The 17,263-nt window shown below is 38.6% G+C and overlaps 1 long non-coding RNA gene across 1 annotated transcript; it reads right to left on the reverse strand.

The window, feature by feature from the left end:
* Positions 1–13,238: 13,238 nt before the first annotated feature.
* On the reverse strand, positions 13,239–16,901 carry LOC115301116. The gene is made up of 3 exons (XR_003912978.1): positions 16,821–16,901; positions 13,754–13,951; positions 13,239–13,327 (listed from the first exon to the last, which is right to left on the reverse strand). It is a non-coding gene; the product is annotated as an uncharacterized LOC115301116 (long non-coding RNA).
* Between the last annotated feature and the right edge of the window lie 362 nt (positions 16,902–17,263).

The following is a 17,263-nucleotide window of genomic DNA, read 5'->3' on the forward strand; positions in this document are numbered from 1 at the left end:
ATGAGTGAAAATATGTTGCTACAAATGGCCAGATTTCATTCTTTCTCTTTGCCATGTAGTACTCCATTGTATATATAAACCACATTCTTGATCCATTCATCAGTTGATGGACATTTAGACATCATGTTTCCATGATTTGGCTATTGTTGAAAGTGCTGGTATGAACATTGGGGTACATGTGCCCCTATGCATCAGCACTCCTGTATCCCTTGGGTAAATTCCTAGCAGTGCTATTGCTGGGTCATGGGGGAGTTCTGTTGTTAATCTTTTGAGGAGCCTCCACACTGTTTTCCAGAGCAGCTGCACCACTTTACATTCCCACCAACAGTGTAGGAGAGTGCCCATCTCTCCACAAACACCCTCACCAGCATCTATAGTCTCCAAATTTGTTCATTTTAGCCACTCTGACTGGTGTGAGGTGGTATCTCAGTGTGGTTTTGATTTGTATTTCCCTGGTGATGAGTGATGTTGAGCATCGTTTCATGTGCCTGTAGGCCATCTGGATGTCCTCTTTGGAGAAGTGTCTGTTTATGTCTTCTGCCCATTTCTTCGCTGGGTTATTTGTTTTTTGGGTGCAGAGTTTGGTGAGTTCCTTGTAGATTTTGGATTCTAGCCCTTTATCAAATATGTCATTTGCAACTATCTTTTCCCATTCCATCAGTTGCCTATTAGTTTTCTTGATTGTTTCCTTTGCAGTGCAGAAGTTTTTATCTTGATGAGGTCCCAATAGTTTGTTTTTGCTCTTGATTCCCTTGCCTTTGGAGATGTTTTGAGTAGGAAATTGCTGCGGCTGAGGTCAAAGAGGTTGTTTCCTGCTTTCTCCTCTAGGGTTTTGACAGTTTCCTGTCTCACATTTAGGTCTTTCATTAATTTTGAGTTTATTTTTGTGTATGGTTAAAAAAGTGGTCTAGTTTCATTCTTTTGCATGTTGCTGTCCAGTTTTCCCAGCACCATGTGTTAAAGAGGCTGTCTTTTTTCCATTGGATACTCTTTCCTGCTTTGTCAAATATTAATTGGCCATATATTTATGGGTCCAATTATGGGTTCTCTACATTACATTTTAGGAAAATAAGAATTATAGGGGCATCTGGGTGGCTCAGTTAGTTAAGCATCTGACTTCAGATAAGGTCAGGATCTCACGGTTTGTGAGTTCAAGCCCCGCACCAGGCTCTATGCTGACCAAGCAGAGCCTGGGGCCTACTTCAGAGTCTGTGTCTGCCTCCCTCTCTACCCCTCCCCTACTCACCCTTCGCCTCTCTCTCTTTCTCTCACTCTCTCTCTCTCAAAAGTGAATAAACAATAACAAAAATTTTTAAAAAGAATGATAGGGAGATTATCACAGTTAATTCAAAGGAATTGAATGGCTCCAAGTGAAATAATAGACAATTAGAAATAAATAGACCAGCTTCTGGTCAATGTCACATTTACTCAAGTTTGTCTAAAGCCTTCAGAGTCCAAAAGCTCCAGGGCTCTTTTTGCTAAAGAAGAATCATTCCTTCAGTATCAACTTGAGTACTGCATGGCAACACCCTGCTGTTCCCTTAGGAATACACTAAGGCTGACATATTCTGTCCACATGGAGCTAATAATCCTACAGAGCTAGATACACACAATCACAATCCCCAGATAATAATGGGTTTCGACTATAGCGCCATACATTCTTTAATTATTAAAGGTGTTCGGAACCCAGTTTCTAACATGCAAGGGTGGAGGGGGACATACTTACCAAACAACAACTGCTGTCTACTTATGATAGCATCAGATTCCACATGTAAAGGGGGTCAGTCCTACAAAACTGCCCTTACCTCCCCCCACCCCACCCCCACACACACATATACTTCAGATGCCAGTGGCAAGTTCAGGTTGTCAACTAGGCTTTAGATGAAATTGGTATAGGTCAGAGATTCCAACCACCCACTCCTTAGGTCTGATTAATTTGCTAGAGAAACATTTTACTCACTAGATTACTGAATTTACTATGAAAGGATATAACTCAGTAACAGCCAGATGGATGCGGTGCCTAGGGTATGTGGAAAGGGCTCGGGGCTTCCATACCTTCTCCAGGGTGCCAATCTTCTAGCATCTCCATGTGCTTATTAGTCCAGAAGCTCTCTGAACCCTCTCCTTTTGAGTTTTTATGGAGGCTTCATTAAAAAGGCATGATTGGGGTGCCTGGGTGGCTCAGAAGGTTAACCATCCAACTTCAGCTTAGGCCATGATCTCACGGCCCCACTTTGGGCTCTGTGCTGCTGACAGCTCAGAGCCTGCAGCCTGCTTCAGATTCTGTGTGTCCCTCTCTCTCTGCCCCTCCCCTGTCTCTCTCTCTCTCTCTCTCTCAAAAATAAACATTGAAAAATTATTTTTTAAAAGGCACTAGTGAATGAAATAATTGATCATTGGTGATTGGAGTTAACCTCCAGTTCCTGTCCCCTGCCCAGATGACAAGGGATGAGACTGAAAGTGCTGATCCTCTAATCACATGGTTGGCTCCACCAGCAACCAGCCCCCATCTTTAGATGCAATCCAAAAGTCACCTCAGTAACATAAGAAGACATCTTTATAGCTCTCCTCACTTAGGAAATTCCAAGGGATTTAGGAGCTCTGTGCCAGAAATGGGGATGAATAACAAATACATAGTTCTTACTATAATCACAATATAACAGTTGTTAAGTTGCTCAGGTCTCTGTCTCATGCAGTGGCAGTGGCTGCCCCAGTGAGGTAATCCGAGATGCCATCCAGGAATGAGCTACAGAGAGCAGTCAGTACTGCCCATCTGTTCTGTAGCACTTAGATGCTAACCTGGGACATCACAGTAGAAAGAAATTAAGAATTGTAACAAAAGGGGTTTTAGTTGAATTGTTGTTATAGACTGAATGTTTATGTCTTCTCAAAATTCCTATGCTGAAACCCTAATCTCTGTGATAGTATTTGCAGGTGGGGCCTTTGGTAGGTAATTAGATCAAAAGGGTGAAACCCTCATAAGTGAGATTAGTGTTCTTATCAGAAAAAAAAAAATGAACCAACTAGCTCTTTTTCCACCTTGTGAGAACACAGTGGAAAAGCAGCCATTGCCAACCATGAAGAGGGTCCTTACCAGAAAGTGACTGTGCCACTCCCTGATCTTGGACTTCCAGCCTCCAGAACTGTGAGAAATAAATTTGTTACAGATAAACCATTCAGTTTATGGTATTTTTGTCACAGCCTAAGGCCTAAGGCAACCATTCTTAAATTTCCTTAATTTTACCTTTTTTGTGTGTGACTAAGTTTGCCCTTCAGATATTAACCATGCTGTCAGTAGACATGCTGTTTATGAATGAGGACAAATAAAACATTAAAAGCAAAAGTTTACCCGCCAAAGCAACACCAGTCTAAATCTCAGATATACTAAGCATGGGACTAAGCAAGGTAAATGAGAGGAGAATAAAGCAACATAAAAATGGGCACTGCTCATTTGGCTGAGGCAGAAAAGAAACAGTACTGTTTTATTCTCTATAATAAATTTGATAATCCAGCAAAACAGAAGTTTAAGGGCTTTAGTATTACAAATTTTAATATTTTAAAGAGAACATTTTAACCTGTAGCATCAAAAACATTCATGCTTGTCAAGTTTAGTAGAAGCAAGAAGAGGACCTTGTTATGGGGGTCTGGAACAAAAGGTGCCCTCAGGGAGAGGCACAGTGCTGACAGGTCATGGGCAGGCTTTTGTAACGCGTGGCCTGGGTCGGAATCCTAGCTCTGCCTCTTTCTCACTCTTCAACCTTGGGCATGTGATTCTACAACTCTGTGCCTCAGTTTCCTCATCTGCATTGTGGGGAGGAAGGAAGATACTAATATTTGTACTCTATATTAGTATGCATAGTAGCTCCTATACCTACTTTAATTATACTAACGTGGTGTCATGAGGAGATAACTCAGTTAAGTCATTACATCTTTCTCGCCCAGTACCTGGTACTTCATAAACACTCATTAAACTCTCAGAAGAAAATCTTTCAGGGGCGCCTAGGTGGCTCAGTCGGTTAAGTGTCTGATTTTGGCTCAGATTATGATCTCACGGTTCATGGGTTCAAGCTCCATGTCAGGCTCTGTGCTGACAGCTCAGAACCTAGAGCCTGCTTTGGATTCGGTATCTCCCACTCTCTGCCCTTCCCTCCCCACTCTCTCTCAAAGATAAACAAATATTTTTTAAAAAAGAGAGAGAGAGAGAGAGAGAGAGAACATCTTTCAAATTTTACTGACTTTTTTGCCTGGTTCTATATACTCAATACTTGACATTTTCTAAAATGAGTTTTAAAAGACTTCTATTATTGCCATAACTATTGAGTACCTATTACTACATCATGAAATGGGTGAGCGTATATGACAACTTTCAGCATTTAATCCAAAAGGGCAATCCTGGACTCTCTGGCAACTTTTTCCGTATAGTAATTTGCTATTAGGTTCGTCTGGAGGTGCCATTTGTGAGACCCCACACAAACCAAACCATTAGTCAGAATTAATCATGGAAGTAAGATAAAAGCCTAAGGCCAGCTCTGGGCCAGAGCAACCTCTTACATAGTCAAAATGCATTAAAACCACGGACACCTCAATTTCTTGCAAAGGCTGTGGGAGGGGAGAGGAAATAAGCAAACAGGTTTTAGAGATTAAAGACAATATGATCTTCAAATAAACCTAACTTAATGCCGCTTACAAGGGTTCAGATCATGGGTGAAGAAATGAGAATTGGCCAAACACTAGAGCAATTTCCAGCTATACAAAAAGCCACATATTCTTTTCTTCACCAGCAACAGAAAATACACTGAGAGACAAGAAAGGTTGATCGTGGATGCCAAAAATATACTTTCCATTCTTTGAGGCTTCTAAAGTCTCTTCCTTTATGCATTTTCTATTTTTCCTCATATTGCCATTCTCTGTTTTTGTCAATGACCTTTCTTCAATCCAACTCAGCCTCCGTCTAATGGCCTGAAGAGGACTTCTTCACATGATGGAAAGCTTTAGATTTAAGATCCACCCTCCCCCCACACACACACTTCATTAGAGGGAAAAGTGAACAGCCTCTATGTGCTGGGTGTTAATGAATGTGAAGAAAGATTTTTTTTGTATGTGTTTTACACATTATGTTCTTGACTCCTAGAGGTGCTACAATAAATTGCCGCGCTTCATTTACAAGGAGCCATAACAGAAGCAAAATGAGAATCTGGCGACAAATTGCTTCTCAGTCACCCTGGGTCAGGCTGTTGGGGCTAATGAGAAGAGGGGCTCTAATTTTAAACTCCTCCTCAACCAAGCTATTCCTGCATTAATGTTCACTGTTGTAAATTGTAAAGTCAAATGAAGGAGCGCTGTTGAAAATTAACCAGTATTTTTATCCTTTGAGTACCCAATAGAGCATATTTTGGCTTCTGTAGCTGGTGGTTCTTGAAGGCGGCTCAGCTTACACCATGGGTGCCAGCCTCCTCATGGACTCCCCCCTCCTCAATTCAACACCACTCTCCTAATTCCTCCTGCTTTTACACCCAAGCCTTCCTTCCACCTTCATGAAGAAAAATCTACTGGCAGCAGTAAGTAGTACAGGTTTTCAACAAGATTATAATGTGGCCTACAGGAGCGGTGTTGGAAACCAGCCTTTTGGGGGGCCATCGAGCAAGATACCATACACAAGCATCAAAAGTCAGAGAATCGTACTATCCATTTAGTCCTGCTGCAAGATTAATGCTCTGTAATTGTGCATATGGAGGAAGAGCCAGTAAATCACTGACTCTGTGAGGGCTGAAAGCACTTTGTCATTGGAAGTCTGAAGCAGGATTTCAACAAATAATGAGAAACCAATGCAGTACCTGCCTCTCACAAAATACTTTCGCCATCCCACATTTTACCAGTTTATAAAAGTAAACAGCAGGCTAAAAGAGATGCAGGAGAAAATGATGTTTTATCAAACTATGTAGGATTTTGATCCCACATGGATGAACAGGCAACAACTCAAAATCAAGGTTTGTATTTTGGGTTTGTTTGGTCACATGTTTTAAGCGAGTATTAATGAAATGAAGTTCCTCTTGTGTGTAATGCGTCTGTCCGGGTGCATTCTTCCATGGAATCACTACATAAAATACAAATTAACCACACTACCCTAGTCTAATCATTGTAATCAGTTATGTTTTCATGTGTACATTACTGATATATAAGGCTGTTGTAGTTCTTGTGTGTGGTTTAATTGCTTGTTTTTGCATATCTTGTGTGATTGATGATGTTCTAGAAATCTTTTCCCCTAAAGGAGACTTTGTAAATTACTTTGTTTAGATGCTAATGATTGTATTTCATTAGTGGCCCTCTCATCCAGAATCATCTTTAAATGAATGAATATGCCATAATTAAAAATCTGAATTATGAATTACTTTGAAAGGAGACAACATTGTCCCGATTTCCCACTGCGACACAGTGTTATTTCAATTATGTAAATATGTTTAATCATTCCCCTTTTGTTTTTCTAATTATTTAATATTAATGTTGCTTTACCCCTTTATTGCTACAAGAAGGGATATGGCATCTTAAATGAGAGTACTTAGACAAGTGATACACAGATGACTAGATTAAAGCAGACATTTATCAGAATGCATAACCCATTTCAAAAACAAACATGCTATTAACATTCATACTAATATAGCAACACTGGCTATAATTGCACTTCATGAATGTTTTGTCTGTGCAAATCTAATGTATTCACAATGAACAATTTCCAATTATTGTTTTTTTTCTTATAGAAAGTCCAAAACCCCTGGTGAAAGTTTCAATTATCTTGAGGTGTACATCTGAACCAACGAGAAGATCCCCGTTTTTTTCTGCAGTAGGAAATACACAGCTGCTCAAGTACTACTAGACTTGACATATTCAACTTTCACCCATCCACCTTTGAACCGTCAAAAAATGTTTGCTAAAAAGAATGTGTTTTTAAGCTCCCCCCCTCTTTTTTACTCACTCCCTGAAGTAGGAGAAATATTAGGAAATTTACTCTTCCACTCAACAGCTCTCACACGAGACTTCAAGAAGCTACACTTATGATAGAAGCATGAACCCAGCAGAGGAGAGCTCCAGAGGGGTCACCGTGTACGACAGTCAACTTTATACATTCACACTTCAGGCATCTTATTCAAACCAACTGCAGAAGCCTGATTTGTTCTTTCGAAAACATTACGCTGACTTCAATTTAGACATTTCTATTCTGGTGCAGCTAGACTACACAGGCGTATGTGCCTCTACCATTTAGTAATTTAGATACTTTCAATATTATTGCTAACTGACTCTTGAGGTATAAGAGCCTTAATTATGTTGGTTTAATATTTTGTGCTTAAATATTGTTAATTGTAAACTAACAGTGGGAAACACTACAACTTCCCCACATTTCTTTCTTATTTCACCATTACAATAAAATATGCTATTGTTGATTGACTGTTAAGTTTTATTAATAATGTTAAGATTTTGATGAAAATATTTGGACTTTCCCTACATATTAAAAGAGTGAGCAATCTTTAAAGATCTCCCTTCTCAACCACCTTTTCCCCCCTAAGTTGAACCTTTAGCTTTAGTAACAACAGAGACAAGAATTAGTGTTTAATATTGTATCTGGGTATAACTTGCACACAAACATACAAATTACTTGGCGATATCTACAAAACCCTTAGTGACATCACAGTGCCTATACATAGACAGAAACAAAATACTTATTTGCAAGTTATAAAGAAAATTGTGTAAATTGTTTTCCATTTAATTTAAAACATTTCATTTCTCATGTTTGTTTGTTTTTCTCAATGAGAGAAAAAACATTTCTCATTGAGAAAAAAATTCTCCTACCCAGGGAACTACTATCTTCCCCTAACTAAGGGAAACCTTTGATTGAAGTGTTTCATGATTGGGGTGCCTGACTGGCTCAGTTGGTTAATCATCTGACACTAGATTTTGACTCAGGTCCTGATCTCACAGTCATAAGATGGAGCCCCACACTGAGCTCCACATCAGGCTCTGCACTAGGCGTGGAACCTGCTTAAGATTCTCTCTCTCTCCTTCCCTCTGTCCCTCCCACTCTCTCTCAAAACAAAAAAGTTTCATGATTAACAGGATAAAGTCACAAGTTGTCAAGACCAAAAGAAGAAAATCCCAAAATTTTGTGTAGATGAGAAATGAAAAGTCTTTTTACTGTCAACACATTGATTTTAACAACTTTTCAAATAATAATCCTTGTTGAATTTTTCAGGTAGTAATAATTTTCTAATTATTTTTAATTAAAAACTAAGTTTTAATTACTTGTTTACACACATCTAACTAGGAATTCTGAAAACTCATAACACCAATACAAAGAAACTCCCAGGAATCCCTTGAAACTAAGGTTTGACATCTAAAGACATATTTTGCATTTGATCAGCTCAAGATTGTTTAAATGACTTTAGAATCAGCAGAGAAATTCATGAGAAAAGAGTGAGAGATGGGAATTCATAGAAATCTGCAGTTCAGTTTTTAAATCATGATTCTACTAGATTTTTAAAAAGTCAGGGATTTGAATTTGGTTTAAATATGCATTATCTGGAAGGAAGATGAGAGAAGTATTGGGAAATCCATACCTATATCACCACCAAAATTACTTGGATATTTCGGGGTGACTGGGTGGCTCAGTCTGTGAAGCACCCAACTCCTGATTTCAGCTTAGGTCATGACCTCACGGTCATGAGACGGAGCCTCACATGGGGCTCTGCATTGGGCAAGGAGCTACTTAAGATTCTCATTCACTCTCCCTCTGCCCCCCTCCAATAAGTAAATAAATAAATAACTTGGATATTCATTTCAGGCACCAATGAAGACTAAAGAAGGACCCGGAAAACATATTCTCTGGGAAGCCAGGGCAAAACAGAAGACAAGATTGAACAAGCCATAGAATTATATGAGGGTGACTTGTCTGGAAATCAGTCAAGGAAGAAAAATGATGTCCCAGCTGAAAGCATTCCTATATTTCCAACAAAGGAGAAAAACCATACTGCTTTCCAGTGTTTGAGGAAGTTTTAGATATGCAAATGTTTTTTCCACTCAAATCCTCCTCAGACCAGAGTACCCTAGCAGCTTGATTTCTGTAGCTGGAAGGAGAGAGACAGTTTAAAACAGAAGTACACTTGCATTTATCCAAGCCTGGCAGTTCAGGAAGATGAGACTCGCTCATATGCTCTTACCAAACATGCACTGAATATAAAACAGAGCTAGAGAAAGGGTTCCACCTGAGACCCCTAGGAAATCTTCCATTAGAAGTGCTAACACCAGGGGAAATGATTTAGGAAGATCCAAGTTCAAACACACACCCTAACCATCCCACCTGTACTCAAGTAGGTCAGTATGGGACAATTACATCCTACCTAATCACCACAATTATGGGAAAGCAAGGTAGAGGGAAGTCATTTTTCTTCCCTGAGTTTTCCCTCATTCATTCAACAAATACTATGTGTCTCAGACAAGCAAAATCCTTTTCCAGGGACTTCAGAAGCTACATTAAAAAAGTAAAACAAACAAAACACCTCTCTTATTCCACTTGCCCAATTTGGTTAGAGCCTGATACTGAGCTCTTAAAGATGCTCCCTTGTCCATTTTTCCTCCATCTCTTGCCTAACTTCCACGTTGGCTAAGTACATTCTGCAACCTCATCAGATGGCTTTGAACACATCAGCATATCAATGCTAGAAAGTAAACAATAGTATGTACATTCTTAATTGTATGAGCTAATCTGAAATATGACTTTGAAAAAGGAAAGAAACCTTTATTGTGATAAAGTATTTATCTTAACAATTCAGAGGAAGAGGCATAGTGGAGTTGGAAAAAGGAATCCTGCATAGAAGAAAACCCTAAAATGAGCCCAGATCCTTTTATTTTAAGAGTGTGTGTGTGTGTGTGTGTGTGTGTGTGTGTATCTTCAAAAGAAGAAATGCACTTGGTTCTAAAAAACTTTCAAACACAGTTTTGGGTCTAAAGTTCTATGTAACCATTGAAAGCACAGAATTTGTTGAAACATTTAAGTCTTCATCTTGAAATGTAGCATGTAAAGACTTCTGCTTGAAAAGGATTTTATGGTAAAAACTTCTCTAATGCTTTGGTTCAGCTTCATGGAGAGTATTCATATCTTTTACTTTTTTTCTTTTCTAAATGTATGAAATATTCCAAGTATGAGCATAAAATAAAATACATGGCACATCCATTTATTTTCATTTATTTTAATGAGTATTGGAATAAATGCGTTGTTTTCTGTGAATCATTTCTCCTGGATTTCACATCTTTGGTACTGTTTATCACGTGCCACATCATATTAGGGCTAAATGCTAGTGAATGACGGGTTTGGTTTCACAAAATCTATCCCAACTGCAAAAACAAAGTAATAAGTAACAGTTATGGAAATGGTGCCTATTATATTATCTTCTTTCACTGTCTTTTGTTTTTATTTTTATTTTTTGAGAGACGGCGTGAGCAGGGGTGGGTCAGAGAGAAAGGGAAAGGATAGGCTCTAGGCTCTGAGGTAACTGTCACCACAGAGCCCTACACGGGGCTCGAACCCATGAACCGTGAGATCATGCCCTGAGCTGAAGTCAGAAGCTTAACCAACTGAGCCACCCAGGCGCCCCTTTCTTTCACTGTCTTTATGCACAAACTAGAGATTTAAGTTCTTCATTTCTTCCTATATGAGTACAGTATTGACTTTCCATGCTACAAGCAGGCAAAGCCACAAATATTGAAAAACCAAAAGAAACAGATTCTATGAACTTTGAACTCTCCTCTACACTGACTAATTGCTTTGCCATACAGGAGGGAATATTGATTGTCTGGTTATTATTCTCTTATATCAAGGACTTGGTAACAGTGAGGAAGGGCATTGATAAAAACGGTTAAGGAAAAACCCAATGACATTTTTGCAACCGGTTGAAGCTTTCCTGGGTTCTTTAAAAAACAGTTGTTTATTAATATTCATCAGCTGACCAAGCCTCTAACAATTTTCTGAATCAATTCATTAATCCACTCAACAACCAAAATGTAGTTTTTTATGCCAATGAAAATTAAAACTAATAAAACTATCTATACAATTGTGTAGGTAAAATTGGGGGGAAAAACAGTATTTATCACCTGAGAAAAGTATTCCTGTAATCAAGATTTAGTCCCATGGTAGAAATAGTATGATTTTATTTTCTCTATTGATATTAAAAAATAGTCACATCTGGAATAGATGATAATCATATCTTATTTTGTGCACTACTTAATACTTTTTCTTGTATTTTCACATATCCTCAAAATAGTCTTGTGAGGGCAGAAAGAAGACTCTTTCTAGAATGTGGAAATCTAAGGCTCACAGAGGCTAAGCGGCATGCCCAGTAACAGATCTTCCGAAGAGGTTTCTGTGTTCTTTCCCCGACTCCCTGCTCCAGTCAACATTATTCTTCTACTATAAATGCCAGGCTTTGTTTCTAAATAAATTCTAGGATATAAATGTGGAAATAAGCTAATTTGCACTTCATGAACTCTACAATACTGTTTACACTCTCTTTTTTAGGGAGATCTTAATGTGTTTTCAAAGTAAGTATATTCAAAATGATCGCTTATGGCTCATTTATTTTCTTTGTGTGAAAAATCAACATGTTTAGACTATTTTCAGAAACTGAAACTCTCTCTTGCTTTCCAGACTGTACTCTTGATCTGTGTGGTGTTGGACCAGCCATGTAGCTCCTGTGAACTTCCGTTTTCTTGCCTGCAAAATCAAGGTAACGCTAATAATGCCCCTTACAGGGCTGCTTTTGCATTTAAATATTACACGATTGTTAGGCAGGCAGTCCGGTGCTTGACAGGAAGAGGTACTAACAGGACTTGACCTGAGCATTTCTTGCTCTCAACCACATCTTTAACCTCTACACTATAGAAGGTTCATTGCGACATAGTGAGAAAAAAGAACAGAAAAGAACAGTCCAACTTTGGCTCAGGTCATAATCTCACGGTTCATGGGTTTGAGCCCCACATCAGGCTCTGTGCTGACAGCTAGCTCAGAGCCTGGAGCCTGCTTCGGATTCTGTCTCCCTCTGTCTCTGCTTCTCCCCTGCTCACTCCCTGTCTTTCTCTCTCTCAAAATAAAATAAAGACATAAAATTTTTTAAGTTACTATGGATTTGTTAATGCTTTTAAATACACTGTATTATTTATAATACTATCTACATGTTTCTTTTAAATAGTAGTGTACATATGTGAAGGTATGTCACTTAATCTATCTACATACCATGCCCAATATTTTTATAAATTCAAGGATCTTTTGGAATAAATTCAGGGTCACTCAGAAGACTGAAAACCCCAAGTTTTCTTATGGAATAATACTATCTTCAAAAAATAATAAGAGTACCTCTTATTACAGAACTGTGAAATGAATAAAAAACAAAATTCTCCTTCCAACACAATGAAACTGTTAAGAGTACAAGCAAGTGATACAGTTCTCATAGTTCTTTTCAAACAGCAATATTCTTCACCTACTCTCCTGCTTTCATCCCATCTTCCATCAATATTTATTCTAGAGACCAATTTCAAACCTACGGGTCATTTACTTTATTCATTCTCTTAACAAACATTTACTGTGAGCTTTATATGTGCCAGGCAGAGATAATGAGCTAACCATCCTTAGTCCTTGCCTCACAGTGATTGTGTTCTAGAAAAGAGAGATAGTACTCCAAATCGAATACAAATAAATGTTTCTGATAGTGCTATGATAGAAAAGGACAAGGTGCTTGGAGTGTGGAGAGCAGGGGAACTTGACAGAATCTCAGATTGGGAGTTGGTCAGGGAAGAATTCCCCGAGTAAATGACTTTTGAGCTGAGATTTGAAGGATGAGTAAATGATACTAGTTTAAACACAAGCAAATAAAAAGGAAAGTTTATAAACAAGAACTAGCTCACACAGGATTTTTTAAGGCACATCAAGACATTTGGTCTTTATCATAAAAGCGATGGGAAACTGCTGTGTGTCTTTTGTTTACTACCTGTGGGATCAGGACAATTTACTTACCTTCTCTGTTCCCCAGTTTTTATTAAATAAAAATAAGAAGAAGAACTATCTCACATGGATGGATTAAATGAGATGACATGGGTCTAGCCTTTGACACAATGCCAGACATATTGAACACCACTTAATGTTAGTAATTTTCATAACGATGTTATTTTTTTCTCACTCTCTTTGCTTATGAGTTAGTTTGTATAGCTTTTCCACCAATGAGATCTTTCCCTTCCATTTCACCATCACCCTGTTGGATATCATGCTTTGTGGTTCACAAAACTCCAGAAACTATAGGGAAGGAGAAACAAAGAGAAAGAGTCAACTTGTTTAAGCTCTGTAGCAACCAATCAAGGTCTTGAAATATAGATGAGTTTCAAGCTCAGTAACTAGGAGATTACTAGCTACTGAGGAAAGAAAGCCCTTTCCATATGCCAATAAGACCAATGGTAAATATAGCTCACAGTGATGATAAGGTGAGGTTCTACAGGTAGAGGCTGGCTGATTCTGGACACAGTCTCGCCTGCTCTTCTCGTGCTATCTTCATGTCCAATCCTCTTCTAATAAGCCCACCAACTCTTCTCTCTCATTTTTTCTCCTTTCCCATCCCTTATCCCTTCCCCAGTCTAGTAAATCTCTTACAGATCTCAGAAGGTATATTAGTCAGAATGACTAATGCTGGCTACTGCAACAACTGTAAAAATCTCACTGGCTTACCAGAATCGTTTATTTCTCATTCACAGCACAGTCCGATATGGGTCATGTGGCTCAATTGGGCAACTATCCTCCAAACTCAGGGATGCAGGTGTTTTCATCTTGTAGTGACACAATCCGGAATTATGTGATTTCCAAGGCCACCAAAGAATAACAGGAGAAGACTAGCAAGTTGATGTAGGAGGTTTTTAAGGATGAAGTCTGGAAAGAGTGTTCCTTATTATTTTTTTTTAATTTTTTTAAAGTTTTATTTATTTTTGAAAGAGAGAGAGAGAGAGAGAGAGAGAGAAAGAGAGAGAGAGACAGCATGAACAGGGGAGAGTCAGAGAGAGAGGGAGACACAGAATCTGAAGTAAGGCTCCAGGCTCTGAGCTAGCTGTCAGCACAAAGCCTGACGTGGGGCTCAAACCCATGAACCGTGAGATCATGACCTGAGCCGAAGCCAGACGCTCAACCGACTGAGCCACCCAGGTGCCCCAAGAGCATTCCTTATTTTGACTGACATTCCATTTTTTAAAATTTCAGCCTTATGGTCCCAAATATATCTACAAGAGAGGCCAGAACATTTAATCTTTTTATGTGCTTAAAAAAAAAAGACAATGTAAAAAATACAGAGTATTGTCTCATCCAGTGGGTAATGGAGTCTTGGTCTTTCTCAAGGTGTTTTGTATATGCCCCAAGTCTTTATTGCCAGAAAAACAGACTGCTACAATCACTAAACATTTAAACTGATAGCTTACTCAAACATATTTGGCCAAAGAAAAATGTTTTCTCTCCATTTTAAAAGTGGGAAAAATGAAGATTCAGAGAGCAACATGGAATCACTGGCATGTCTGAAGCACCTCAAGTCCTAAGAAGAGGAAAGAACCCTCGGCTTCCTCAAGTACAGTCATTATTATTTTTAGAGATCTTATTATATTAGAATCTGCATGTCAACTTGATATTTTAATTTAATTCATGTGCTGTTTATGATGTGCCACGTCTCTTTAAAATCTCTATCAACAGCTATATTACAGGACAATGAAACCTATATAGACCCTGCCCTTAAAGAATTTATAGTCTAATGGGAGGGTCAACATTTAAACAACTAAATGTAATGAATTATCATTATTTAACTTAGATATCTATTTATTTATACATTATCAGCCAAAAGTACAGAGAGGGACTTTCATGTTCTAGTCAAATTACTGAATATTCTTTAGGGAATTTGGTAAAAACCCAATGATGAGGAAATATCTGGAAACAAGAGTACATTTTTTTAACCCATCTTTAATTGATATCTAAAATGGAAAGTGTAATTCCTCCTGACTAGAGACATAGGGAAAGCTCTAGATCCCTGTTAGACAACCACAGAAGGGATCTGAGGGTCCCAGCGATGAACATCAGTTGAGATCTCAACTTTTCTTCCTTTAAAAACAGGGAGCTCAATAATCACCAACTCATTGTCAAAGTTGCAAATTTCATTATAACTTAAATCATGCTAAGTGAAGTCAACTTTTGAGTTCCACCACCCAATGGAATCATACAACTGGAACCAAAGAAACTAAAACACAAATGTATATAGATGCTTGCTGTCCAAGTGTGGGATGTGTTCCAGAGTATCAGCAGCACCTGAGAGATTGTCAGAAATGCATAATCTTGGGCCCTGCCCAAGACTTACTGAATTAGAATTGCATTTTAACAAGATCCCCAGGTGATCTGTATGCACATTAAATTTGGAGAAGCACTGGTGTTTTAAAAGTCTATGTACATTTGGCATAATAGTGCCAAGAACCTACAGAATCCTCAAACACATATATTTTGCTTTAATATAGCATTTTGCTTTTGATGTTTCCTCTCTGTGATGAAACAAATGAGAATTTCCTATGTCAATGAGCAATCTGATTCAATTAACATTTTTGAATTTTATCATCTCTACAAACACATAGCAAGATATTTTAATTCATGCAAATGAGATCAAACAAAAGCAAGAATATAAACATTGGTGAAAGGGGGAGATAGGGCTTCTAAATAAACACAGAGGTTTATGATCTCAAATACTGTGTATATTGCAATAAATGTTATTTTTCCCCTTTATTCCTCTCTCAGTATCAAAGGCACAGAATTGACAAATGCACAAATTAATAAATCTTAAGTGTTCAGAATTTTATAGGAATGTGTGGGTGATGACTAAAACAGTCATGAGTTGATAAAATATTGTCTAAACCATCTCTCCCCCTCAGACAAATAGGTAGGAGGATGGAAAGGAAAATGGAGGAGAAATTTTTCCAAGGTCTCTATTCTTGGGAGAGAGGAGTGGAAGGAATAGGGAGTGGCCAAAAGTGTTCAAGACCCCTGGCTGTCAATTTCCAATCCCTTTATTCACAACTCAAAACAGCAAATTACAAATCAGTAGAGCAGATGTTTCTATGGGGGCTTTTTACAACTTGTTCCCACCGTCACATTACCAATTGAGCTACTCTTGCTAACATGACACATTTTTTTTTAATTAGAGCAATTTGTTTCATAGAATGAATGATATCTTTCTTAAGATCCCATTCCTGCTGTCTCTGAGCCTCTTCGCCTTGAGGACCCTTCTGCACCCAGTGAGCCTAAAGCAAGTCTTGCTTCAAAAAGAAGCAGAGTGCTGCATTTCAATATTGTAGACTACTTCAAAATTATGTTTTCATTTCCCAGAAAGAGTTTTTTAAAATGTACTACACTTCAGCGGCTGTATCCTGCCTGAGCCCAGCACCAAGGAGCATCTCAACAAGCTCCGGAAGGAACTCACTTTTCTCCTTTTGTTGAAAGATAAAGGTGGGTCAAGAGGTGGGTCCAAGTGCTCTCTTGGAGAACTCAGAGTGAGCCACATCCTGTAGCGTGTGTCTAATTCTTTCCCGGGTCCATACCCCGGCTCCGGGATAACTGCAGGAAAAGGTTAACCACCACCCTGATTTTCACAGCCAAAGAAAGCTGAGACGGTTGCTCTGAGAACCCCCTCTGCACAACTTCTGAAAGAAACCCCCAAATTTAAGCTCTTTTCCCCACCGCCTTCACCTCTGCCCCAAGGGGAAAGCCTTAAAATTTTTACCTCAGAGAATGGGCTTCACAAAGAGTAAAGCATTACACTTCCAAATTATTCTGTTCTGAAGAGTCCATAGCGCCTTCATATCTGCTTTTTCAATTGCCCACAGAGATGTTTTCATTTAACATTTGGTGGCAGGCATCCCCTGAAAGAACGAAGTGCTAAGTGGACTGATCTATATTGTAAACTGAAGCAGGATGACTTCAGTTCCCCAGCTGATATGCTTGTTCTATAGCATTTTGTTTTCGATTCATGCTTCTTTATTACTTTAGGGAGAGAGAAACTTACAAAGCACACAGCAGGCAAAGAGTCATCAATTTTCACAAAAAGACTTTTCATGGGTTGCTTTAAATAAAAAGTTTCTTTAGTAAATATAAAGCTTGTTTCAGTTTACAAAATTAGGCCAAAATAGACAAAGAGAATATAACCTCCCAGCACCAGCAATATCT

The sequence above is a fragment of the Suricata suricatta genome, chromosome 9 (assembly GCF_006229205.1).
Source record: "Suricata suricatta isolate VVHF042 chromosome 9, meerkat_22Aug2017_6uvM2_HiC, whole genome shotgun sequence".
NCBI classification, from domain to species: Eukaryota; Metazoa; Chordata; class Mammalia; order Carnivora; family Herpestidae; genus Suricata; species Suricata suricatta.